The sequence below is a fragment of the Lepidochelys kempii genome, chromosome 9, assembly GCF_965140265.1.
Source record: "Lepidochelys kempii isolate rLepKem1 chromosome 9, rLepKem1.hap2, whole genome shotgun sequence".
Lineage (NCBI taxonomy): Eukaryota > Metazoa > Chordata > Testudines > Cheloniidae > Lepidochelys > Lepidochelys kempii.
The window spans coordinates 34186794-34212593 of record NC_133264.1 but is presented as its reverse complement, the minus strand read 5'-3'; the positions used below and the strand labels follow the sequence as shown (position 1 = coordinate 34212593).

The window sequence follows — 25800 nt, the reverse complement described above, 5'->3', positions numbered from 1 at the left end:
TATCTGTCTGCCAAGCAGATGGCTGGCTTTTAATAAAAACAAGGTCCTGACAGCCAGCTAGCTATTCAAAACATATTAACTTTGAAGATAGCTGTCCATACTGTTGAAAGCTATGGCCTAGATTCTGAGTAGGGCTGTGTCCCCATGCACTGTTGTACGGGACTCAACTCTCCCCATGCACCAGTACGGCCTTCCCAGACCTTGAGTCTTCAGGGAGAATTGTGTACTGCACACCTGCTACTTTCCCATGGAGCGAGTGAGCAGAAGCATGGCTCTTCCTTCCCCACAATGTGCCATGTTCAGCAGAGCCAGCACAGGGATCAGGGGATAGTGATTTTGCTGCTGGTAGTAGGCTAGTAGCAAAATTATATCCCCTAGACTCTACTTTAAGCTAAATGGGTATTTCAAGGATCACCATAAGCTTATTACTGAGATTGCAATATACAGTGATCAATTAAACATCATATGGGAAGCAGAGGTGAAACTGGGACCTGCATAAGGTAAGTGATCTTTTTTTTGCAGATGTCTGAGAAGTTGCAGAAACCTAGCCCAGTGTTGACCCCAGTGTTTATAAATCATCTCTATTAAATAACCAGTTATTAAATTAATGTTACTGGCTTTCTGTGTGTCTTTCTCATTTGAGATTTGAAATAAAACCTTGTCATCTTTTTTTCCCTCATGCTCTTAGAACATTTCAAGATGGGAGGATTGTTAAACAAAAATAGACTAATATGCAACAAAATTTAGCCACTCAAGCATTGCGCTGTGATGTGATTTCATCCTTCAGTTTTTTTTGCTTTAGTAGACTGAACTTGAGAGGAAAATGTGTTCGAAGGCTCTGAACCTGTAAAGACGTAAATACATGTTTAACTTTAACTATGTGAGTAGCTCTGTTAAATGAGGACTCGTCCTGTGATTAAAGTTTAGCACTTTGTAGGCTCTGGCCCCAAATGACTGAAATGCAAGTTTTGATCATATTTTCCTTTTGGCTAAATGGACATCTGAAATGGCAGGTCAGGATAATTTGTGGAAGGATGTCTGGCTAAATCAAGCTCTCTGCAGGGTATTCCAAATACGTTTTCAGGTGACAAGAAGCACTTGTGTAGTATTAACATGAAATGTGTTAGCACCTCACCAAAGCTTTTGACTTCCTACAGAGTTGAGTACTGAATTAACAGAGACAATGTTGTATTATTTAACTGAAGCTGACTTGTGCTTGTGATTTATGAGGATCTCATTTCCATCTGTGACACAATCAAAATAAATGGATCAATTAAAGTAATCTTGAGGTGTATAAAGAGCAGTTTGTATTATCGATGCAGAATTTTTTTTATTTATTTTTTACTATTTGTGTCATGCTTAGTATGAACTAAAAGGTAAAATAAATCAGGGTAATAATAAATAGTCTAAATATTTTTTAAGACAGCCCATTACGGCTGTTGTTTGGTTTCTCTTTGTTTCTGTTTCTTTATACCTACTTTACTGTAAGAGCTTTAAATGTCTTAAAGGTACAAATCACTGGAAATGATCAACAGCAAGATGTGAGATTAGTTCCAGTTATGATTGGTTTAATAGTTTTAGCTGGGGGTTTGTTGTACCTGGAGTCACTGAGGGATGAAATTGTTCTTACCTCAGTAGTTTCAAAAGATTAAACCAGAATTTCCTTTACTTTAAGATAGTCTCTGGATCTCTCTGGCAACTGTGTACAGCAAAAGATGGGTATAAACACAAGTCCCAGATCTGAACTTTGAGAAAGTTTTGTTCCAGATCCAGATTTTGTGTGTTTGTCCCATTTCTACGGAATCAATAAAAACTATAATGGCTGTCCACTATATAGCTCTATGGCAGAAGAAATGTAAAAACTAGTACAGTAACTGTAAGACATGCAAGGAAGTGATACACAAATAACTCACTTTTTTAGTTTGGTGGCTGAAGAGAAATCTCTAAATAAAAATTTTGTTTAGTGGCTTCAAATGATGTTTTTTAAAACACTTTTAAATAAAATTCAGGGAAATTCCAAAACAATATGTCTTTCTGAAACGTAAAACTGAAATGTTCCATTTTAGAAATGCTGAAATGAACAGTTCTGACAGTTCTGAAAATATTTTGAGACATAACCATTTGCCCAAAACAATCAAAATTCAGATTATTTTGGTAGATCCAGATCTGGATTTTTCAGTGAAGAAAGGTTTTGCACCAAATATTTGTTCCAGGTCTATTGAAAACTGACTATCAGCCGAGTCAAGTTTAGCTTAGCAGCTAAACTGTGCCATAGATTTCCTGTATGAAAGGCAGGAAAATAACTTAATTTTAGAGTATCACCTTTTCTTTGTCAAATAGGGAGAATAATGCTTATTTCACATTAGGGCTTTGAGGGCAAATTAATTAATGTAAAGAATGTTGAGATCTTCCAATTAGAGTTTCAATAGCAAAGTACCATGCTATTCTAATAACAATTTTTTATTTCCATTTTGCAACCACATATTGGTTTAATGCAAATATGTATCCACATTAAAATGATCTTTTATATTTTTGCAGTTGTATAATGGCAACTTCATAATCGCAGCAAGAGACAGTATTAGATATGTATCCCGCTCCTACAGTATGTTGCCACTTCATAGTTTTGGCCCTCTCCCTAAGAACCCACTGAGGTATGGTGCTAATTCCAGCAAAACATGCTGTCCACCTTGTTATCTTTTATTGCTCAAATAATCTTGCAACTTTCTAGGGTGGCCCTCTGGATTTCATGACTGATGAATTTTTTTTATAATCCTGAATTTCAAATTTGTATGGCATTGATTTGGGGTAAGATTTTCAAAAATGTCCAAGGCACTGGGGGTCAGATTTTGAAAGTATTTAAGCACCTGAAGATGCAGATTGGTGCCTAACCTGCTTAATTGTTTTAGAGAAAAACAATAGGTATCTAATTCTCGCTGAAATCAGGAATGTCAGCATGAATAAATGTAGAATACCCGTGTTCCACTACTTTCCACCTACAGCAACCCCTGGCACTGAAGTGAATCTCAGTTTGAGGTATCCTGGAGTGAAAATTAGAATAAAGATCCAAACAAATATTAGTGTTATCTTTTATTGAAGCCCTTCATGGTGTAGAGTAATGAGATGTACTAAAGAAAGTGAATCTGCCTGTGAGATTCCTATAGAAATCCCCAGCCAATTGTTTGATTTTTCTTTTTATACTCAAGCGTATTAATGTATATGTGGGAGCCACATAATACTCATTGCTGTGTCATCTTCTTTATTCATATTCCAACAACTACCTCCGAAGGAACATGTCTTTGGAAAAAGATCTTTCTTCCCATGAATCTCTAGGCTTATAGTCACTAAATGACAGTCCAAACATATTTGCTGCTGTTTAAGATTTTAACCTGTTAACTGTGTGACAGTACATACTGATCAGCAACCTTCTTTTAGCTTAAATACATATGGAAGCTTGGGAATGATGCGGGTAATTCTTTGCACTCCCTGATTTTTAGACCCCTTGAATAATTTAGACCAAATCCTAATAGTAGTTCAAAACAGAAATATAATCCCCATACTTAATTGGACTGGAGACAGAAGTATGAAAAACTATTTAATTGTGAAATGCATACTGCACACAATTAAATTTTATATTATAAAAATGCATGTTTTGAACAATGTTCAATTTTAGAGAGGGAGCTAAAATCTTTTATTGGACCAACTTCTCACAAGCTTACACAGAGCTTACAACAAGCTTACACAGAGCTCTCACCACCATAACAGAAGTTGGTCCAATAAAAGATTTTTGTCTCACCACCGTGTCTCTCTAATATGCTGGGGACAACATGGCTACAACTACACTGCATACAGCATGATTTGTCATACAATGAAATGTGTCTAAAGAGCTCAGTCACTAGATGATCACCTTCAATATCTGAGCCAAACATATCCCTAGGTTGCTGCACATTTACTGGGTAATCATCTTCCCAGCAACTCCCTTAGGAAACCATCTCCTCACTGAATGCTGTTTGCCATGCAATGGTCCTGGCACCTGCACTCTCCTCTCAGTGATTAGCTGGCTACAGAAACCATAGCCCCTACAAGGACGCAAATAGATTAGCAATGTTGGAGATTAGCACAGTAATGAACTGTGTTGGAGATGGCTGTATGAGACACACAATTGATTTTATGGACTCTCAGTAAAGAAAAAGATCTTGAGGAGGACCTGAAAATGGATGAGTTTCAAAGGATGGAAATACGCACATGTTCACTCACTATGCGGTCTTTGTACCTTATTCTGGTGAAAGTTTTACACTTACCGTAGATATAAATGACTGAGGTCTGACAACTTTCAGGGTTGTGTTGGTTAAAAACCATGTGACACTTTTCCCCAGTGTGGATGAGACTAGTCTTTTCAGAAGCTGGATCAGAACAAATGTTTTATTTCATGGGAAAGAATCAAAGGAATGAATTGCACCAAGGGGAGGAGAAAAAGAAAAGCCACTTGACAATGGCAAGGCACTTCTCCCTCCCCACTGTTTTAGAAGCCACACCACCTGCAATCTACAAAACTAATCAGAAGGCATAGTGACATCATGACTATTTTAATTCACATAGCAAGTTCTCAATCAAGGAACAAGTAGGCAAAAGCAGAAGGTTGTGCTGTTTTTAGACAATGCACGCCCACAGATCCCTTTGAAAGACATTTATCTGTAGTTCTTCCCATCTAATACAATCTCCATACTGCAGCCAGTGGCTCAAGGTTTCATTCAAACAACATACTTACAGCAGCGGAAAAGATAGCTGTGGTATCTAATGACATGCAGAGATGCTGACAAGAATGTTTTAACGGCTTATTTTAAAAAATGAAGCAATCTATTGGATTAATGGGTTTGGGAGAGGAGTGCAAGAAGAAACCATAAAAAATCCTTTGCTCATGCTGTTTTATCTTTAAATTTAATTTTTCAGGCTTAGTGGTACATGATATACTGAATGGCTTTTATATTGGTGTGTCTGCATGTTCAGCAAGCAGCAGAGAATATTTCAGTCCATCTTTCAAGATGTCGTATCTACTGATTTAAAAAAATGCACGAAACACAAATGGACAGAAGAACCTGCTTCAAATGTTTGGAACTCCCAGCCCTCCTCCCACCCCGTCCACTCTCCAGTGATGGCAAAATGATAATGAAGAGGAAAAATCATGCATACTTTGTAAAATATCTCTAAAGAAAACAATGGCCTTCTAAGGACCTCTATTTTCTGTACAAAAAGAATATTTGCTGGGATAAGTGACTGAAAATAAGACACCTTGTCAGAAACACTAGATTACAAAACTGATTATATTGATGGGCCATTGTAGCCCCACTGACTTTTCAAACAATTTCCACCATCATTTTCACTAGTAATTACTATTTTCACTACATTTTAACAAAACATTCTAGTTCTAAAACCATTGCTACACGTTTATAACAAAAGACAACTAAAAACCTGGCACTCTTGTTCAATTTTCTGGTCACCATGGGCCTGATCGAAAGCACACTGACATCAGTGACAGTCTTTCAATTCACTAGGTTTTGGACCAGACCCAAGGTGCATCTTGGCTTCAGTTGGAATGGTTTATTTAAGCTCTGAACTCCTTGGGGTAGGCACTGTCTTTCCTCTGTGTGTGTGTGTGTGTGTATCTATATTTTACAGTGCCAAACAAGCCTTTGACACAGAACAAATAACTGTTTGCTGTTCACCCCCATTCTAGTGGATACAAATTGTGAGGCAGAAGAAGGTAGAAAATTAATTATAACTCAAGGCACACTGCATGTTTGACTCAGAATTACCATATGATTATGAACAATTGTATGAATCAACGTGTCACTCTTGGGAAATATTGTGTATTCATAAATTCATTTGAAATTACAATGTTTTATATAAAGTAGCATTGAAACTGGCTGAAGAGATTCAGTCTGCAAGGAGTTATGTTCAGACAGATGTTTGGAGCTCCAGTTACTCACTTTGACCAGGTTCTGAGCTGGTGAATTTCCTAATCTTGAATGACAAAGTTGGGTGAGGCAATATCTTTTACTGGACCAACTTCTGTTGATGAATGGGAGAGAGAGAGAGAGAGAAGTTGGTCCAATAAGAGATATTGCCTCCCCCACTTTGTCTCTTCAATATCCTGGGAATAACACGGCTACCACAATACTGAGTACAACTAAGCTTGGATGGACAGCCTGAGAAGTGGTTACCCCATGACTTCTCAAAAATAGCTTCATTGGAGACCTGGTCAAATAATACAAGAATAGATTGGTCAGTATTTTTGTGGCTAAACTTAGTGGCTTCACTGTTTTTATTCCTCTATTATTTTCCATATTAAAGGCAGTGGGGGTAATGCTGCTTATAGTTAGGTTTGCCCAACATTTTCCAGTGAAGACCATGTTTTCAGTTGGCTATAACTCTGCCAAAATTGAATAATTTGGGCTGAAATTTTCCATGCCAGGAATCTGCCTCAGGCTTTTTTTTGAGTTTCATTTTAATGGCTCAGCTGTTTCAGAATGATATTATGGACAAATGTTGTTTAAAAAGTCTTCCCACTGTTGATAGGTACACTAGAAATTTGGCAGGGATGTTGACCTGATGTCAGGGATGTGCCTTTTGCTATCCCTGGGAAAATCTACCCAAATTTGGCCAAGTTGTAAGCTTCCAAAATTCACTGTTTGCACCTGTCTGGTAGAGACTTAGAATTTGGCAGCTAAATTCTCTGAAGATTCTGCCCGCACTGAGCGTGCTCCAGCCCCGGGTAGCAAGGGCTCAACAGGAGTTTTCTTGTAATTGCTCATCCAGGCAGCCACAGGCTGCTTTAGCACTGGGCACCAAAACTGAGAACAAGGAAACTATCTCCTGTGCACAGGGTGCTCCTCTTACTAGCACCCACTATGTGATCATAATCCATGAACACAAGGGGGATGAATTATGATTGGCGGGGGCAACCTAAATGCTGGTACAGTATTTCCTTTTTCTCCTAGCTTTTCAGTGATTTACAATGCAAACTTAATGCTCTATTTTGTGTGTGGACATAATATGTGTTACATTAACCTAGGAAACTCAATTGAGGATCAGGACCCCATTGTGCTAGAAGCTGTACAGACAAATAAAAGGACAATCCCTGACCCATAGAGCTTATGACTGTAAGGTGTCAGGCAGGATGAGATGGGGGATGAAACAGAAAACTGATTAGGGAACATGGAAAGATGAGATAAGGATTATTAATCTGCAGAATTTCCAAACTGGAAGTACACTATTTGCTGTTTGGCATTTGTTGTTTTCTCATTTTATAAAACATTGTTATTCAGTCACTGAGCAAAAAGAATACCAAGTTACTTAACTGATCAGGTCTCCTTGCCTCTCCCATCTCTTGAGCTGCTACCTTCCAGGACTTTAAGTCCATCAGAACAATTTCTTCTCTTTCACTCTGAGACACCACCTCCACTGCTTGTTTTTGAATCTCTCCATGACTGTGCCCCTTCTCCATTCAGTCTGCTGCACTGAGTTCCTCTCCTCCAACTATGGCCTCCATCCTCTTTAATCTGGTTCTGCCTTTTTCCGAAACTGCTGAAATCACTCTTATTGAAGTCTCCAGTGACAATGACCTGACTAAATCCTCACACCTCTATATTCATCCTCCCCAGCTTCTCTGCAACCTTCGACCTGGTTGATTACCTCCATACATCATGTCATCCAGTGGCTTTCATGATTCCATCCTCATCTTTTTCCAACCTCTCTGATCACTTCAGTATCTAATTTGATGGGTCTTCTTCACATTTCTGCTTTCTACTCCCTCTGTACACCCTGTTTTTAGGTGATCTTATCCACACTCATAACTTTTAACGTTTTTATACCAGTGTCTCTCTCAAATCTACCTTCAGATATTTTTATGGTTCTTATCCCTTTAGTATCTGACAAGGGAGTTGTGAACGACAATTTTTCTTTCTTTCTTTTTCTTTCTTTCTTTCAACAGATGGGGAATTAAGACACAGAGATACTAAGTGACTTGCCCCAGGTCCCATTCATGGTAGAATGAGAAATTGAACCCAGCCCTCCAGGGTCCTACGCCAGTGCTGTAACAGCAAGGCTTGCCTATTCCTGATCTGTCGCCTCCATTCAGCACAACATCTTGGTCTTTCTGATATCACCTTGCAGTTGTCCTATCAAGAGCTCAGACTAAACATGACCAAAACTTTGTTCCTTGCAAGTTTTCCTCCATTCTTCCAATTTCAGCCACAACTGGTAATACCAGTATCCTTCCCCTTGCTCAGGCCTATCATCTGGGCATAAATTTTGACTCTGCTCTCTTCCTATTCAGGATGTAGCCGAATCTTGCGACTTTCTCCATCATAACATCTCCAAAATCATGACTCCTCTCTTTGCCCAGATCGCCAAAGCTCTAAACTGAGCCTTTATTATTTCACAGCTTGACTACGCTAATCTTTTCCTCTCCTGCCTTAACTACTGCAACTTTGCCCATTCAGGTCCATTTCAAATGCTGCTGCCAGTGACATCTTCCTAGCTTCCTGCTTTGATCATGTCACTCCCCCCCCATCACTCCGTGTCTTACCATCTCCCTGTTCTCCGCCCCACCCCCAGGCAATGGAGCATTACTGGTGTGGCCTCTCTACAGCCAGCTTGTCAACTAAACCACTGCCCTCCCACTTTGGGAATTATTTGCTTGAGTCAGTCAGTAGAATTTAGTCATGTATGTCTGTGAACATCTATACTGTTATGTTAAGAAAATATTAATAAAAAAATCCAGGCACTGTAAGGAGGTAAACTTGAGTCACTTGTTTATATGAATAGATTTGATCATTATCAGATCATTTAAGAATCTAATAATAGGTCACTGAGAAACTTAGAAAATCCCTTAGCTATAAATGATCTAATCTGTATTAGATTTCTTGATGTTTGTTTGTTTACAATCTTTTCCTTGCATGGTATATGGAAAACCCAAAGACCTATTTATGAAACTCAGAAAAGGCTTTGGTTTCTTTCTTCTAGTTTCTTACATTGTTCTCAGGGATTTCCTGCTTTTGTGTTATTTTTTCTTCTCTGGAAAATTCATAACTCATTATCTGTCCCTTCTCTTTATAGCTTTGGGAGGATTCCAAGCTATATTAAAAAAAAAGAGTAGAATTATGAATTATTTCTGCAAATTGGCATTCTTTCCTTTAAAATGATTATAAATCTCCACCTATGGGATTTAATAGTCTTCCAGGATGGCTTGGTGTCTAAAATTATTAAAAGTAATTTGGATGATAGCAAAATGAGATCAAAGTTAGGCTGGTAATTTATCCTCATGTCTCAGAAGTCTGCTGCCAAACAACCTGAACAATAGATGTGGAAAATATATTTCTAACTTAATATTCCATAACACCTAACTTATTTTCCCCTGGACAGTGACCCCTGCCATAATTAACATGCAACATTTGTTTTGATGCTGTGGTTAAGGGCCATGAAAACTCCCATGATCCAGATCCAATCCTGCCCTTTCTATCCTCCTACCTTTAGCGGGATTGTCTTTCCCATTTTGTGACTGGGTGGAACTCACCACTTTGGCGCCTCCTGCTGGCTGTCATGGGAATTAGCTGTTCCCGCCAGTGTACCCTCTTTTGGTGGTGCCTCGCCGCTGTCACTTCTGCTTTGGGACCCATGTCACTCCCAGGACTGCAGTGTCCTCTTCAGTGACACAGCCCTCTGGCTGTGCCGCACTCTGTGCTCCCCCCTTCCTGGGGAATGTCGCAGTCCCTTAGTCCAGCCACTTCCTCAGTGGTGAGTGGGGGCAGGGTTGGACCCTGGCCCACCCACTACTCTGGATCCCGACCCAGGGATGCTGTAGATGGCCACTGCTTGTGGTGCCCCCATAGAATCCTCAGTAGATTTCCCTGGGCCACTTCCCTGTGGCCCCAGCACCTTCTCTGTCATTGCCTCAGGGCCTCAGCCTGCAAATACTTGCAGCCCACCAGGTTGCCGTGAGCTCCCCAGGTCGCTGCCTGCTGTACTGTTCTGTCCTGGGTGCTTGCTGCCTGTGACTTTACCAACCTGGCTAAGACAAGAGTGGTTCCCTTACTTTCTTTGCTTCTCCTCCTGGCCAGCCTTAAACTTCCACAGGTGCCCAGTCTTCTCACTCAGGACTCAGGGCTAACGGTCTATATCCCAGCCTGAACACACTGCAGCTCAAGGCTTGGTACCTAGATGGTTCTCGGGGTTAGAACTCTCCTGTTCAGCAGGACTTCTTGAACTTCTCCGGAAGAGTAGGAAAGATTCCACCAGAAACACCTACCTTCAGATATGGAAGAAGAGACTTGCGAGGCTACTACACTGGCTTCAGTCCATACCCTCTCAACACACTATTCTAGAGTTGACACTTTTCAGGCAGATGCTGCCTTTGTCTCTGCAGTTTTACAGTTAGTTCTAGACCAAGTTCCAAAGCTCCAATCCTTCAGAAGATCCTGTTCGGGAGCCACTTCAAGTGGACCAACTTGCAGGGACACTACTTGAAGAAGAGATGATTTATCTTGAACTCCAGTTACTGTACAAAATGTATGTCACTCAGGGTGCTCCAGTACCTGCCCTTCTTCCCCTCTGCTTCAGAGACTCATCTCCTTGGTGTTTGTCGTGGAGAAGGAACTGAGGGTAGCCCATTCGTCACAGCCCTATACATCCTTGTACCCCACACTGAGGAGAGCTAGGGCACATGTGCAAATCAAATGAGCGCTACTGACAAAAAAAATCTCTGATTGAAGGTGTATGCGCACCTCAAGTGGAGCACCCAGAGGGGGACACATCTCAAACTCCTGTTTACTGTACAGAGCAAGTAACCTCAGCTTTCATTCGGTGACCTGTTCTACTTGAGCCTCTAACAACTATTGGCAATTATATTTTCGATTGAATTTCAAATCAAAGTTAAGCACAAGCAGAGCAAACTTCAGATAAATCTCTGGTTTGAGAGCTGAGCTGAAGGAAACTACAGAACCAATCAGCCAGCATGAAATGCTTTTTATTTAGAAACTCCTGGCTACAAAATAAAAAGGAAAGTGAAGGGAAAGTTGGGCTTTTGCTGTTTAAAAATTGGTGCAGTTCTTTCTATATGTTTGTAATGTCCAGCATTCTGAATGTTGAAAAAAGGAGTTAAAAATTCCTGTCAGTCAATCACTCAGTCTCTTTATTTATATTTATAAATATCTTTAGGTAATTGTAGGGAGTCAGGGTGGCTCTCCTCCGAACCAGAGGGCAAAGAGCCACCACTCTCACCCCACCTGAGTGGGCGGGGCCAGGCCAAGCTTCCACCAATCCCCGGGAGGGGAGGGGTGGGACAGGAAGTACAAAGGGCGGGGCCCTTTGCCCAGTGAAGAGAGCACCAGGGAGGGAGATAGACGCTGGCTGCTCCCTCGTGATCCTGCTGCTGACCCAGGTGAGGCCCTGGGCAAGGAGGAACCTGACTGGGAGGAAGGCCTGTGGCAACCAGGACTGCCAGCCGCTGAGTACCCGGAGGACCTGGAGGGGCCCGGCTGCAGCCCGGGCCGGCGTGAGTCCGACACAGAGGGGGGGCTGGAGCTGCCAGCAGCGGAATACCCGGACGAGCTGGAGGGACTGGAGAGACCTGCCGGAGAGACCGGGTAGGAAGTAGCCCAGGGGCAGAACGGCACCGTGGGGTGGGTGTGTTTGGTCAGCGGGCACGGACGGCCCCGCTGACCCAGCGACAGGACCTTCGCCTCCCGCCACTGACCGGGCCCTGGGCTGGAACGCAGTGGAGTCGGTGCCTTGGGTAGCAGAACTGTGCGCCGCAGACTCGGGCCGGCGCTCCCCCCTGCCTGAGGGGCGCGCCGCAGACTCGGGCCGGCGCTCCCCCCTGCCTGAGGGGCGCGCCGCAGACTCGGGCCGGCGCTCCCCCCTGCCTGAGGGGCGCGCCGCAGACTCGGGCCGGCGCTCCCCCCTGCCTGAGGGGCGCGCCGCAGACTCGGGCCGGCGCTCCCCCCTGCCTGAGGGGCGCGCCGCAGACTCGGGCCGGCGCTCCCCCCTGCCTGAGGGGCGCGCCGCAGACTCGGGCCGGCGCTCCCCCCTGCCTGAGGGGCGCGCCGCAGACTCGGGCCGGCGCTCCCCCCTGCCTGAGGGGCGCGCCGCAGACTCGGGCCGGCGCTCCCCCCTGCCTGAGGGGCGCGCCGCAGACTCGGGCCGGCACACCTTCCCCGCTAATTCCCCAGCACCTGAGAGGTGTGACTGAGGCCGGCCAGTGGGATCATAGCTCTCCATCGCCCCTAGGGGCTCAGAGGACCGAATGAAACCTGTCACAGTAATATATTAATTACAGAAGGAAGAAAAACATGAATCATTTCCCCTGATCTCTCTAGTACATGGAGATCCATATTAAAGACTTGAAGTAAAGGATATTACTAGATAGAGGCCCAAATCAAAACCCCTGATCTGAAATTTGGATCTGGGTCTGGTGCAGTATTTAGTGTGAAGCCCACTTTTTAGATATTACATTTTCCAGGGTGTATGTTTCACAGGTAACAAAGTTGTTGCTTCCTCTTGTTTTAAGCATAATTCCTCTTGGTTTTAAGCTTTTAAAGTGCAATTGCAACTTGTTTGTTCTACCAAGGCTTTCAAGTTGCTCGCTAAAGTATGAAATGAATAAAAGTAATAATGAAGAAACAAGCCTTTTGGCTTTTACTGTGTCCTACTGACATAAAAGAAACTTCAGTTCCTCTTTAATTGCTGTGCATAATCATAAAAATGAGGTTTCACTGCTTGCTTTAGTTACCCCCGTTTCAATTTTTTAAAAACTATTCTGTGTTAATTTGATGTAAATGTACTGTGGGCCAGATTCTCTGGCACTCGGTGCTGCACTGTGCGGTTAGGGAGGGCAAAGGTGACTTTTAGCCATCTTTGCAGCTCCCCAGTCCTCCAGGTGCTGCAAGAGACAGGACCCAGACAGTTTCTGGCATAAGTCTGGTCCTTAGGTTCTGCTCCACGTTAGCACATTCTAACAGATGACGATCCACCAGGCGAAGGCGACTGTGGGAGGTGGGGGGAAGTGTAGAGTAGGAGCTACTGTGGTGGCTATATGTCATCCAGGGATTCCTATGTAAGAGAATCCTTAGATGGATGGTTAAGCCAGCTTTCTGTCTACTTGGTGCCACCATAACAGCACAAAGCAACCAGAATGGAACAGAGGGTCAGGCTTTTTAATTCTGTAATACACCTAGGAGAAGTAAAAGCTACTGTTAGTAATATTCTTTTCCGTTCCCTTTCTTATACAACAAGGAACAACTGAAGTACCTCATAGCAGCTAATATCCAAGGCATGCTAAAGTTTAAGCCTCATAACATACTCTTGTGAGTCATATTACTGTTTTCATTTTGCAGATGGAAAAAAATGGGGCATGGAGATGTTAAGTGACTTGCTCGAGATCATACAGAGAAAGTACAAGATCCAGGAGTAGAATGCAGAATTCCTAACGCCTATTCTGTGCTCAGATTCCTCAAAAATGTTCCCTTATTCTGCAGACTGTTGACTAGGAGAGTCATGCAATTATTTCATTTTACTGCATTAAATCTTTCAGTGTCTCAAGGGACCCAGTTCATCTTGGTGTAGTGACTGCAAAGGAATTAAACCATTAGGAATCAATTAGGCCACAAAGTATGTGAATAGCTTCATTTATTTCACATTAGTATTCTTGTTTCCATTAGTTGCTCAGTTCTTGTTTTATTTAAACTATTCTAGAACATGATCCATAATAATCTGTGTGCATCATATTTCTCTCAGATTGCACGGTGGGTTTACTGCATAGTAAATTCTGTAATCATTTTTTTAAGAGTGCACTAAAGAGAAATTGTTTTTTTCCTGAAACATACAAAATGATCAGTAAAAGGGGCTGAAATATAAAGTGCGGTTGGCTTTTGGGTCCATTCATTCATTTGTGTGTGTTTGTGTGCACATGTGCTCTCTCTCTCGCTCGCACATACACACATGCGCACACACATATATATAATGAGGAAATGCTGGGACAGAGAGATTAAATGGTTTGCCCAAAGTCACACTGTGATCAGTGGCAGGGCTAGGAATTGAAACTGGGTCTCCTGCCTGTCTGGTGTTATTGTCACTTCATCATGCTGCCTCCCAGATATTTGGTCAGAGGATCTATGATTGAGCAACATGAGGCTCTACATGAGCTGAATATTCCATCTCTTCCAAACTTCCAGCCTCTCTTAGGCCCGGGAACTAAGAGACCATAACTAAAGAACAAACCAAGTACTGGTGCACACATTTGTTCTGTAAGCGTTTCACCACCTATGAAAATCAGCCCCATGTGTCTCAAGTAGAGCATCCAAAAATTGAGGTGTACAAGGAAGGTGTACTTAGGCTGAGGCGTGTTTGATTAATCTCTCTCTCTATGTGTGTGTCCACATGTACACACAATATAGACACACAGAATATAAACTAATGATAAATTGTAGGATGCTGTTGATAATATACCTTATATTTTCCCCAGGATTGTTCATTTTTTTAGTGCTCCAGTATCACGTTTAAAATCCACCCTAAACAGTGTGGTATGCTAGTGTGCCACCACCTTCACCATTCATATATGTTACACACAGTGGCATGAGTCCATGGTGCATTGTTAGCACTAATCCAATCTTTTCTTATGCTAGTTTGTCATACCATTTGTTTGTGATGTAGTATGGATTCATGTACATGGAAAGAGTCCAGCGAAGGGCAACAAAAATGATTAGGGGTCTGGAACACATGACTTATGAGGAGAGGCTGAGGGAACTGGGATTGTTTAGTCTGCAGAAGAGAAGAATGAGGGGGGATTTGATAGCTGCTTTCAACTACCTGAGAGGTGGTTCCAGAGAGGATGGTTCTAGACTATTCTCAGTGGTAGAAGAGGACAGGACAAGGAGTAATGGTCTCAAGTTGCAGTGGGGGAGGTTTAGGTTGGATATTAGGAAAAACTTTTTCACTAGGAGGGTGGTGAAACACTGGAATGCGTTACCTAGGGAGGTGGTAGAATCTCCTTCCTTAGAAGTTTTTAAGGTCAGGCTTGACAAAGCCCTGGCTGGGATGATTTAATTGGGGATTGGTCCTGCTTTTGAGCAGGGGGTTGGACTAGATGACCTCCTGAGGTCCCTTCCAATCCTGATATTCTATGACATACATGTATGTACACACTGACATGCTGTGATACATTGGTGTTTGATTCTTTTCCCTCCTACAATTTCATTATTCATATGTATATACAGGAAGGGCACTGCAATAATCTTGCAATCGTTCTGGAAAACAAACTTTTGTGGGCCTGTCTACACATACAGCACTGATGCAGCTGTGCCATTGTACCACTTAGTGAAGACACTACCTATGCCAATGGGAGAAGGTAGGTACTCCACTTCCCGTCAACATAGCGCTTTCTTCACCAGGAGTTTGGTCAGTATAACTGTGTAGCTTAGGGGTGTGTTAAATCCTGAGTGACATAGTTATACCAACATAAGACTGTAATGTAGATCAAGCTTGTGCCAAAATTCTGACAAAATCAGGTAGCTGACCTAAGTTAGCAAAAGCCTTTAGTTACTTTGTAAACTGCAGTAAACTTTGTGCTGGGTACTGGAAAATAAGATTGGACACCCCTCTTGGCTATGTGATTTGAAATTGGTTCTGCTTGGATGGCAGGGAATTTGAAAATGAACAAAGGAATTCAGCAAAATTAATCTTTCAATTATTAAACTATAACTGAAATATTGACTAAATCTAGGTTCTTGTAACATGAATAAAATGTCGTCTCTCTCAGAACTATTTTTCTAAAATCACATTTAAAACAAAGTTCTTTTAAATATTCTTTGGTTGTAGCAGTTTCCTCTTGAAAAGTTAGTCTCTTTGTGGTTGAGTGAAGTTCTAGCAACAGCAGTGAGGTTCAGTTACTGATATTGCCTAACAATACTTTGCACTTGTCCATATAGAAGGCTCCGTACATCTCAAACATTTTGCAGACATTAAGCCTCACAACACTCCTGTGAAAGAATTAGGGAGGGATTATTATCCCCATGTTACCAGTGAGGAAACTGAAGCTGAGGTAAGAACACAGAGAGACAAAACAAAGTGTGACAGCTGTTAGTCACATCACTTAACGAGCTGCACTACACTCACTCAGCTGCAAGGGGGTGCAAGAATCTATGTAGGCTAGACTACATGAGAGTTGTTGAGTGACTTGCTATAGGTTCCATAACAAGACAGAACTAGAACCCAGAACTTCTGACTCTAGGCCTGTATTTTAAACACCAGACAATATTACTTCAGCAGTCCTGGTCTCTACTCAGATTGGCTAGACCAATCCAGGCATGGAGCTCTGAAGTCACTCCCAAGGTTTGCAATTTAGTTTCTGGTTTTTATTACATTGTATTAGGGAGGGCAGTCATGAGGAGTCCATAGAAAATCAGGATGTCAGTTAGTCTTGATAGTCTTGACCTTCTTTACATAAAAAGCCTGGAAAGTAAAACTTCCCAGGCAATATGTGAAATGTTTGGATCCCTGTCTTAACAGTTGTGGACACATTTTACTGTCATTAATTCACATCAGTACTGTGTACAGCAATGACCCTGACATCCTCCTATGTTATGCACTTTAAACTCTGGATGCATTCGGCACAGTATTGTCATACATGTAACAGAGAGGGGATTTCTTTTAACAGAGCAAGCGAGCAAGTCTCTGTGGTAAGATATCCCATTTATGTTAAGTTATTCAAGCTATTAATGCACAATGTGTCACATATTGTGGAAGACTTCAATTCTGCTTATGCATGTGGTTAGTGGAGCAGAACTATCCTATCTCACTAATTCACATTTAACGAGTAGAAGGAGCACAATGATAAGCCATGCTCTTAAACACTTTTTTTCCCTTTGACTTTCATGAAGGTCTTTATTTTTTGAGACCAAACAGATTTATTTTATTAATTTAGATATCTTAAAAATATTTCCATTCCTTGTTCCGGGTGCATGTATAAGAATTACAAAATACATTCAAAGTCCTCATTCTCAACTGACATAAAATGATATAGTGACACTGGGCTACACCAGCTAAATATCTGGTCCAAAATTTATGATCTGGAATGCAGATTTACACACCAGATTAGCCCAACCTTATTTGACCTTAATTGATATTTCCCTGCATAATGTTTTCAGCAGAAAACTCCTGCACTGAAATGTTTAGAGGGCATTTTTTCCCCATCCAAAACATATGAGTGGGTCACTTGCAATGGTTGCAGTTTTAAGTACTGTATTATGAGACTTTTAACATGGTGCTGCACACTGAAGACTCATCTTTCAGCTGTATTTGGCACTGCTGTGCTCCATAGGCCAAATTACTGTCTGTTTATTGTAAAAGATGATGCACAATACATTTCAGCAAAGTAGGCCCTTCTGATCTGAAATGCACATGCTGGTGCTCAATATAAAGCGAAATTCATTCCTGGTATAACTTCACTGACACCCTGGAGTTAAATCAGAGATGAATATGGCTCAAAGCCCTTAAAGCCAACCCTATGCCAAGCCCAAATAGCCAAGCTTGGTGCAGAGAGGTTTGGGGGATTGAGGGTAAGGAATTCTGCCCCCACAGGCACTCCATGGTAGTTATTACAATAACAACCTCTGCTCTTGTTCTCCAGTCCACCAATCCACTAATTTTGCCTGCTCTGCTCCTGCCTTATCCTTATCTCACCCACCAATCTTCCCTGTGTAGTTATGTGCAGACAGCCCCTATGTTTTTTGTTCTATAGGATGCAGGGAGTTCAGCACTCTTGGACAGGCCCCCTAAATTCTCATATTACCCTTCTAGCAGAACCACACTGTGTCTAGGAGACTCTGCAGTTGCCAAAGAGGAGGCAAGATCTGCTCTATAAAGAGATTCAAAGCTTCCTCAGTTATAAGTTCAACACAATAGCTCAAACAGAGGTTCAGGGTTCTGAAATAGAGGCCTAGAAACTAGAGCTGGGTGAATAACTGATTTGTTTGGTTTGGTTTGGTGATTGAACCAAAAACTGAAAGGGGAAAAGAAAGTTTTGTGTCGAACTGAAATGACCATTTTTCAGTTTTTCTCACAGAAACAGAAATCCAAAAAATTCAGGTGGAACTAAATGTTTTTGTTATGTTTTCAGGTGTTTTTACCCTTATGGGGGCTTCTTAGTTTAATCTAGCCAAGTTTCTGAACAAAACGTTTAATATTTTTAGGATTTTTCCCACATTTGTTTTCAGATCAATTTGTTGAATTCAACCGAGATTCACAAATGGTTTCAGTCAACACAAAATTGCATTTTTTAATGAATAATCTTAGTTGAAAAAAGTTTGCCTGAATTAAGTGCCTAACTCAGGCACTTTTGAAAATCCCACTAGGTGCCTATCTGCATCTTCAGGCACCTAAATACCTTTAAAAATCTGTGCCTCCATTCCCCATCTGTAAAATGGGGATAATAGGACTTTCCTACCTCACACTGTTGTTATAAGGATAAATAGATTAAAGATTGCGTTCAGATACCACAGTGATAAGAGTCATAAGCAGATAGATAATGTCTTACAGTTATTTGGGTTGCAAAGGGTATTCTCAGAGCATAGCATTTACTTATTGCACTTGAGTTTTTAACAGATTAGCTTTATAAATAATATGTACCATTTCATAATAGCGTGTATCGATGTGATGGGGTATACAAACACTACATTGGAGAAGAAAGGGTTAAGAAGCTGCTCTGGGCCTAGGCCGCCCTGCCACACCACACGTACAAAGCCTTCACTAACTGGAAGTGCAGCTTGAAAAGGGAAGGAGAATAGCTCTGTGGCTCGCAGATGGCATTTTGGGCTGTATAAGTAGGAGCTTTGCCAGCAGATTGGGGGACGTGATCATTCACCTCCATTCGGCATTGGTGAGGCCTCATCTGGAGTACTGTGTCCAGTTTTGGGCCCCACACTACAAGAAGGAAAAATTGAAGAGAGTCCAGCGGAGGGCAACAAAAATGATTAGGGGGCTGGACCATATGACTTATGAGGAGAAGCTGAGGGAACTGGGATTATTTAGTCTGCAGCAGAGAATAATGAGGAGAGATTTGATAACTGCTTTCAACTACCTGAAAGGGGGTTCCAAAGAGAATGGATCTAGACTGTTCTCAGTGGTGGTAGATGACAGAACAAGGAGTAATGGTCTCAAGCTGGAGTGTGGGAGGTTTAGGTTGGATATTAGGAAAACCTTTTCACTAGGAGGGTGGTGAAGCACCAGAATGGGTTACCTAGGGAGGTGGTGGAATCTCCTTCCTTAAAGGTTTTTAAGGTCAGGCTTGATGAAGCCCTGGCTGGGATGATTTAGTTGGGAATTGGCCCTGCTTTGAGCAGGGGGTTGGACTAGATGACCTCCAGAGGTCCATTCCAACCCTATGATTCTAAGATTCTACAGGGGAAGTGAACTGAGCTCTGAACTCCTGGGAAGGAGTACCACAGATGCTCTTGCTGCCTGAGGTCTGGTGATATTGACCTGACCCAGCCTGCAAAGGAGGGACTGGTGACATTTTGAAGGTCATAAACTTTATTTCTGTGTTCAGTTATTTACTTTATGTTGGGAGAAGAGAGGGCACTGATAGGAAGTGATCCAGGGAGTCAGCTACGTAGCACCCCAAGGTGCAGGGCTTAGCTGCCAACCATTGGGTCCTGGATCAGAGTCTGGTGGACAGCATGGGCCCAGGCTTCCCTGCCAGTCCCTAAAGAGGGGACAACAATAGCAGTCTATCCCATGGTGGGGAACCTAGTTGGGGAAGATTCTGAAGGTATAATGGTCCATATCCCACTACTCCCACCCATCAGGGAAACTCTGAAACCCTTGCTGATTTCTGAAGACCTCCTCATCATTGAACTCATTGTGTACCCCAAAGAGTACACAGAGCAGAGCTACAGTGGGTCAGGGAGGACCTGGGAGTTATAGTGAGACAGGCATCACCTGGGAGGAGGACAACATCCCACACCCCTGCCTGACACAAGGCAGCACCGGTGATGAGTGTTCCCATTCACAGTTGAACATATGCTCCCATGTTTTTTAAAAGACAAAACAGCCCAGGGTTCTGTTTCATTACCATGACTAGTATGGAGTTCTTATTGCCGATCTTGGTTGATGTACTAATGTTAGATGCCCCTTCAATATTAATGGTTTTGCACAACCTTCTGAAGGTGCACTCTCTTACTGCAATTTTGATTGTTTAGCTCTTCATGGCCGAACACATTTTGCCCTAGTATCTACAGTATAATATGTATGCAAATATTGTCTCTTGCTTATGGACAACAAGCAATAATAGAGCTCAGCAAAAGCAGTGCAATTGATTTTGATTTTGGTGAGCTGCTTAATGAAACTCAATGGAATCTGGAGGCTATGAACATGAAAATGTCATCTTTGACAGCGATTTGTTTTGTCAGCAGACATATATAAAACACCTCTTGTTCAAGGAAGTAGGATTAAAGTGTGCAATAAAATAACAAGTATAATGGAAGATATTTTTAAAGGACAGATCAGCAGAAAGGAGAGAGATAAATTTGAGTGTTGCCCTAACCCATCTCCATGAGCTCCTGCTATTTAAAAGAGGAAAAAAAAGTCATTATCATGACAAAGATGAATCATGAATATTGAACTTGATTTGTTGCATTGATAGTTCAGTATATTAGGGTATATTATATAGCTTTCCTCATTACTTGTTCAATAACTTTTGTGAAGGTTGTAATGCAACCTTTCCAAACTACAAAAATAATACAGCTGTTGAAGGAAATGTTGTGCATAGCATTTTCTTGTCCTTGGTACTTAAAATGATTTCTCATGTGTATGTGTGGGCAGTGCCTGGCACAATGTGGGTGCCAGCAGAAATATAAATACTGATTAAATTCACTGATGACACTATTAACATTCCATGCATCCACTCTCTCAGGTTATGACTCAAGTGGTCATGAGTGAAGTTCCTTCACTTCAACAACTGGTCCCAGGGCTTTTGAATAGGGATAGCTGAAAATTTTTTGTCAAAACTGTTTTCAACAGAAAATTTGGATTTTTGTACAAAAGAATTTTTTAGTGGAAAAGTATCTGCTTCCAGTGGAAACTGGTTTTGTTTTTGTCTTTTTGACAAAAAATAAAGAACCCCATAAAACTGAAACAGTTCAGCTGAAAATGAAAATATTTTGATTCAGATGTGCCACCACAGTGCCTCATAGGATTTGTAGTTCAGGGGCCTCATGCTCCCATTTTTTATGAACTTGGCTCCTCAGCTGGACTTCATCTCCCATGAGGATGTACTGCAGCCACATGAGAACCAAGAGGGAAAACTGCAGTGCATCCTCATGAGACATGTAGTCCAGCCAGGAAGCCCAGTCTCCAAAGAAGAGAGCATGAGGCACCATGGTGGCATTTCCAAATCAAATAATTTTTGGCTGAAAACTTTTTAGCTTTTGATATTTTTTGAATTGAAAACTTAACTTTTCTTGGAGGGTGTGCATGGGCAGGCATGCAAATTCCCATTTTCTGACTATTTTTCTACTTTTGAAGCCATCTAAAGGAGGGGGGAGGTGTTTTATGAATGGACTTCTCATTGCACAAGAAACTCTTTACATGCACTACCGCAGGCTGGGAACTTGGTGCTTTATTCAACTACATAACAAAACAGAGAGGGAAAACACCTACTACCTACATGGGAAGTAAGAGAGGGGTGGAGAATGACACCCCCTTAATACTCTGAGTAATCGAGTTAACCCTTGATGATCACTTTACTGAGTGTGTGTTTGGTTCCTGATCATCTTGTGGGGAAGGAAAGGGAAATGGGAGACTAGAGGCTCTCTGTGGGAGGCAGTGCTCCCTTCAAATTCATCAAAATAAAATCTTTGTTAGTGATACTCAAACCGTTGGAGCTGGATCATCAGTGGACTGAGGAGCCTTTCTTTACAGTCTGCAGAATGAAACATTTCAAAAACTAAGCAGTGGAAGTGTTTAGGGAACTGGGATGGGAGCTTGATGTGGAGATAGGTTGCAGTTTTGTTGTAGCCATGCTGGTTCCAGGATGTTAGAAACAAGGTTGGTGAGTTAATATCTTTTATTGGACCAACTTCTGTTGGTGAGAAAGACAAGACATATCATCAAACAATTACAACCCATACTTGATGGGGATCACATCCTGAAACACATCTTTCCTCAACCTTCTCTTCTGGCCTTTAGACAATTACCCCCGAAGATCATCATCAGAGGCAAGCTCCTCACAGACCAGGACACATCAACTCAAAGCTGCATCAGATCCTGCCAGAACAACAGATACAAAACCTGTTGACATCTCCACTGTTATGATGCTCAATACCCCAATGACTTACCTTTCATGATCCATGGGTCCTACACATGCCTATCACAACCTGTGGTGTGCCTCATCCAGTGCACTAAATGCCCCAATAACATTTGGGTGAAATGAGGGTGAACATGTGGGTGAAATGAGACAATCACTATACTCTTGAATGAATCCACATAGAAAAATGATAAAAGACAAAACCACCATATCACCTGTGGGCGAACACTTTTCACAAAGTGATCACCGCATATTTAACCTCTCAGTCCTCATCCTCAAAGAGAAACCTGCACAACAGCATTAAAAAATGAGCCAAGGAGCTTAAATCCATAATTTTGCTAGATTCTAAAAATCATGGGCTAAAGAGAGACACTGGGTGTATGGTTTATTATAACAATCTAAAACCCACTAACCAGCTTCCCCTCTGTGACTGGAGAGATCTTAACAGATCACTTCACCTTGATTGGTCTCTTGTAATACGTTAACTACTCATGCTAAACAATCTGTTTGACCTCGTATTTAGCTGTGACACTGAATACCGGTTGCAGACCAGAAGAGCTGTGTGTACATTTGAAATCTCTCTCCAACAGAAGTTGGTCCAATAAATGATATTACCTCACCCACCTTGTTTCTTATAAGGTGGTCTGTCTTTCATGGCATGATCTACAGTGTGACAAGGCTGGAGAATGCCTATTGTGAGTCAACCTGCAGGAGTTGGGTCATTTCCATCCCCTGTGAACATAACTGCAGGGTTCAGTTTACTTATTCACATATCAAACCCAGCCGGGTCCTCAAATAAGGTTTCTTCCAAATGATGGTTTAGACGACTCTCCTTTTGCAACTCTTATCAGAGCACTTGTGGTATTGATTCCCTATATTTAGGATTGGGAATACTATGATAATATTAATTAGGCAAATGACAATCATGAACATCAGTATCATTTGGCTACCTTAATAGGAGGCCATTTTTCCAAAACTTCCCATCACAATACCCTGAGAATTGACAACATGCTTTAGAAGTGAAAGCCAGTTTTTAAAAATTTGATAATTCGATGAATGTTTGGCCTTTTTAATGATCATTAAGACTGCTTCTTACTTCAGAAATTAAGCCCACCCACCTTTTCCCCTCTTCAAGCCACATAGCTCCCACCTTGCAGCTTCTAAAATTGGGAACTATTTTATACATCAGTGAAACAGTCACTCTTCTGGAACACAGTGTTAATTGAATAGGAAACAATTAACTGCAATGTTCAGTGTTCTTAATCATCTTGCATGAAGCACGGCAGAGTAAATGGGAGATATCTTCAGTCACTGAAAAATGAAATAATTAGTTAGGTATGCAAAAACTGAACTATTTTCAAAAAGGATGAGTCTGAATTCATACTACTAATTACACCTCAGAGCTCCCCATAATTACAGTACAATGTTCTCCATATCAGATTGCTCCAGAAAGTAATGTAGTGTCTGAGACAGTAATGACTTTCTTCCTGAATAAAATGGAATTATCTACAGTCTGTGTAATTCATTCAATAAATATGAAATCTGAGGGTGCTAAAACAACGCTGAAAGGCACAAGGTCAACATTAAAGAACTTATTTCAGGAAACCCACTCTTCAAACTCCTTGTATTTGGATAGGCTTCCTGGCTTAAAACACATACAAAATTATATAAAGCTGATTTTCTATTAATTAGAATTTGACTCTTCTAACGTATTAAGAGTGAGTGGGCTCCAAGACTACTATTAATTACTCTCTTGCATGATGAGATCTCAAAGCACTTTACAAACATAAAATAATTTATAGAATTGGATGAAAAATGCAGAAATGTCCCAGAAATATTATTTTGAATTTCTTATTGAATTCACTTTGGCCATGTGCTTACTTCTTCTTTTTTTTTTTAAATGAGCATAGGGTAAAATGTACAGATGCCCATGCGATTGTTTGAGGAAATCATAGTTTAAATTCATTTATGCAAGTGTTTGCATCAGAAGTTGTGTCCATCCAGTCAGGGAACAGAAATAATACCTTGTTGAGTATCCAAACAACCTATCTAAGCAATTTAAATGTTTGTGATCAAACCATAAACCAAGTAAACAATGTAAAAAGGTTTATTATGATGTATTCAATAAATTTGTGTAATGAATGTTTGAGGAGATCATGATCTGTTCACAGATACTGCAGAAAGATACTAACTTGATTAACTGCTTTGAATTATTCAATTTAATGAGCTCAGTTAATCACTTAAACCTTAGAACACTCATACAGGGTAAATAAGCATGATAGCCATTTCATAGATAGAGAGGATCTAGGTTTACTCATCTTTGATAAGATGATGTAATGTAAGAAATTGGTTAATAGCATTTTCCTTGTCTATCTGGTCTTTAACAAAGCATTTGATATAGAACCACATAAAATGGGGGATTAGTTCAGGAATTGTAAGGTGAGTAAGAAACTGGCTAAGGGGAGACAATGGGTTGTGCTTAAAGGAGAATTATCAGGCTGTAGGAAGGTTACTAGAAGAATTGCTCAGGGATAGGTCTTGGGAATGATCTATTAAATATTTTCATTAATGACTAGCACAAAAAGTAAGAATGTGCTAATGAAATATGCTCATGACACAAAGTTGGGAGGTATTGTCAAGATAGAGGAGGGGTTAGAGTCTTATGTAGGAAGAATTGGATGGCCTCTAGATAATTGTAGTTGTAGGAACAGGGATGAAATTTAATAGCACAAAGTGCAAGGTCTTGCACTTAGAAGGTCTTATTAGTCCCTGCTATAAGATGGGAGCTGATCAGTTGGAAACACCAGAGGAGGACAAAGATCTGGGTGTATTAGTTAATTTCAGGATGACTATGAGCTCCTATGTAACCTGGCTGCTTGTTTTATTTTTTGTTTTTTAAAAAGGGCAGAAAATGTGATCCTAAGATGTATCAGGTGACATATTTCCAGTAGAGAGAGGGAAGCACTAAATGTCCCTGATAACACTTCATCTAAAATACTGAGGTCAACTCTGGTCACTCATGTTCAAAGTGGAACAGAGGCAGAAAAGGGCTACTAGGATGATCAGGGGAATGGAGAAACTATCTTCCAAGAGGAGACTAAAAGAACTTGGCTTGTTTAGCCTAGAAAAGGGGATAAGAGAGAGGATATGATTGCTCTCTATAAAATACATGAGGGGCTAAACACCATTGAAGGAGAAAAACTAAAGGACAATGTTGGCACAAGAACAAATGGGTATAAACTGCCCTGAATAAATATAGTCTGGAAATCAGAAGAATGTTCCTAACCATAAGAGGGCTGAGGCTATGGAACAGCCTCCCAATAGGTATAGTGGGGGCAAACAACCTGACTAGTTTTAAGATGCAACTTGATAAATTGATGAATAGGATTATATGTCAGAGATGCCTGTGATAGCAGGGACTATATGACCCAAGAGGTCGCTTCCAATCC

The 25800-nt window shown here is 41.3% G+C and overlaps 1 long non-coding RNA gene across 2 annotated transcripts in view; it reads left to right on the top strand.

Moving 5' to 3' along the window:
- Positions 1 to 303: 303 nt before the first annotated feature.
- Positions 304 to 25800, top strand: part of LOC140916890 (uncharacterized) — a 140902-nt gene continuing 115405 nt past the window's right edge. Inside the window, exon 1 of one of the 2 annotated variants that reach the window (XR_012160683.1) lies at positions 304 to 500. This is a non-coding gene — a long non-coding RNA (uncharacterized lncRNA). Of the gene's footprint in view, positions 501 to 15278; positions 15398 to 25800 lie in introns of those variants that run through there. The other variant, XR_012160682.1, reaches the window with a different exon arrangement.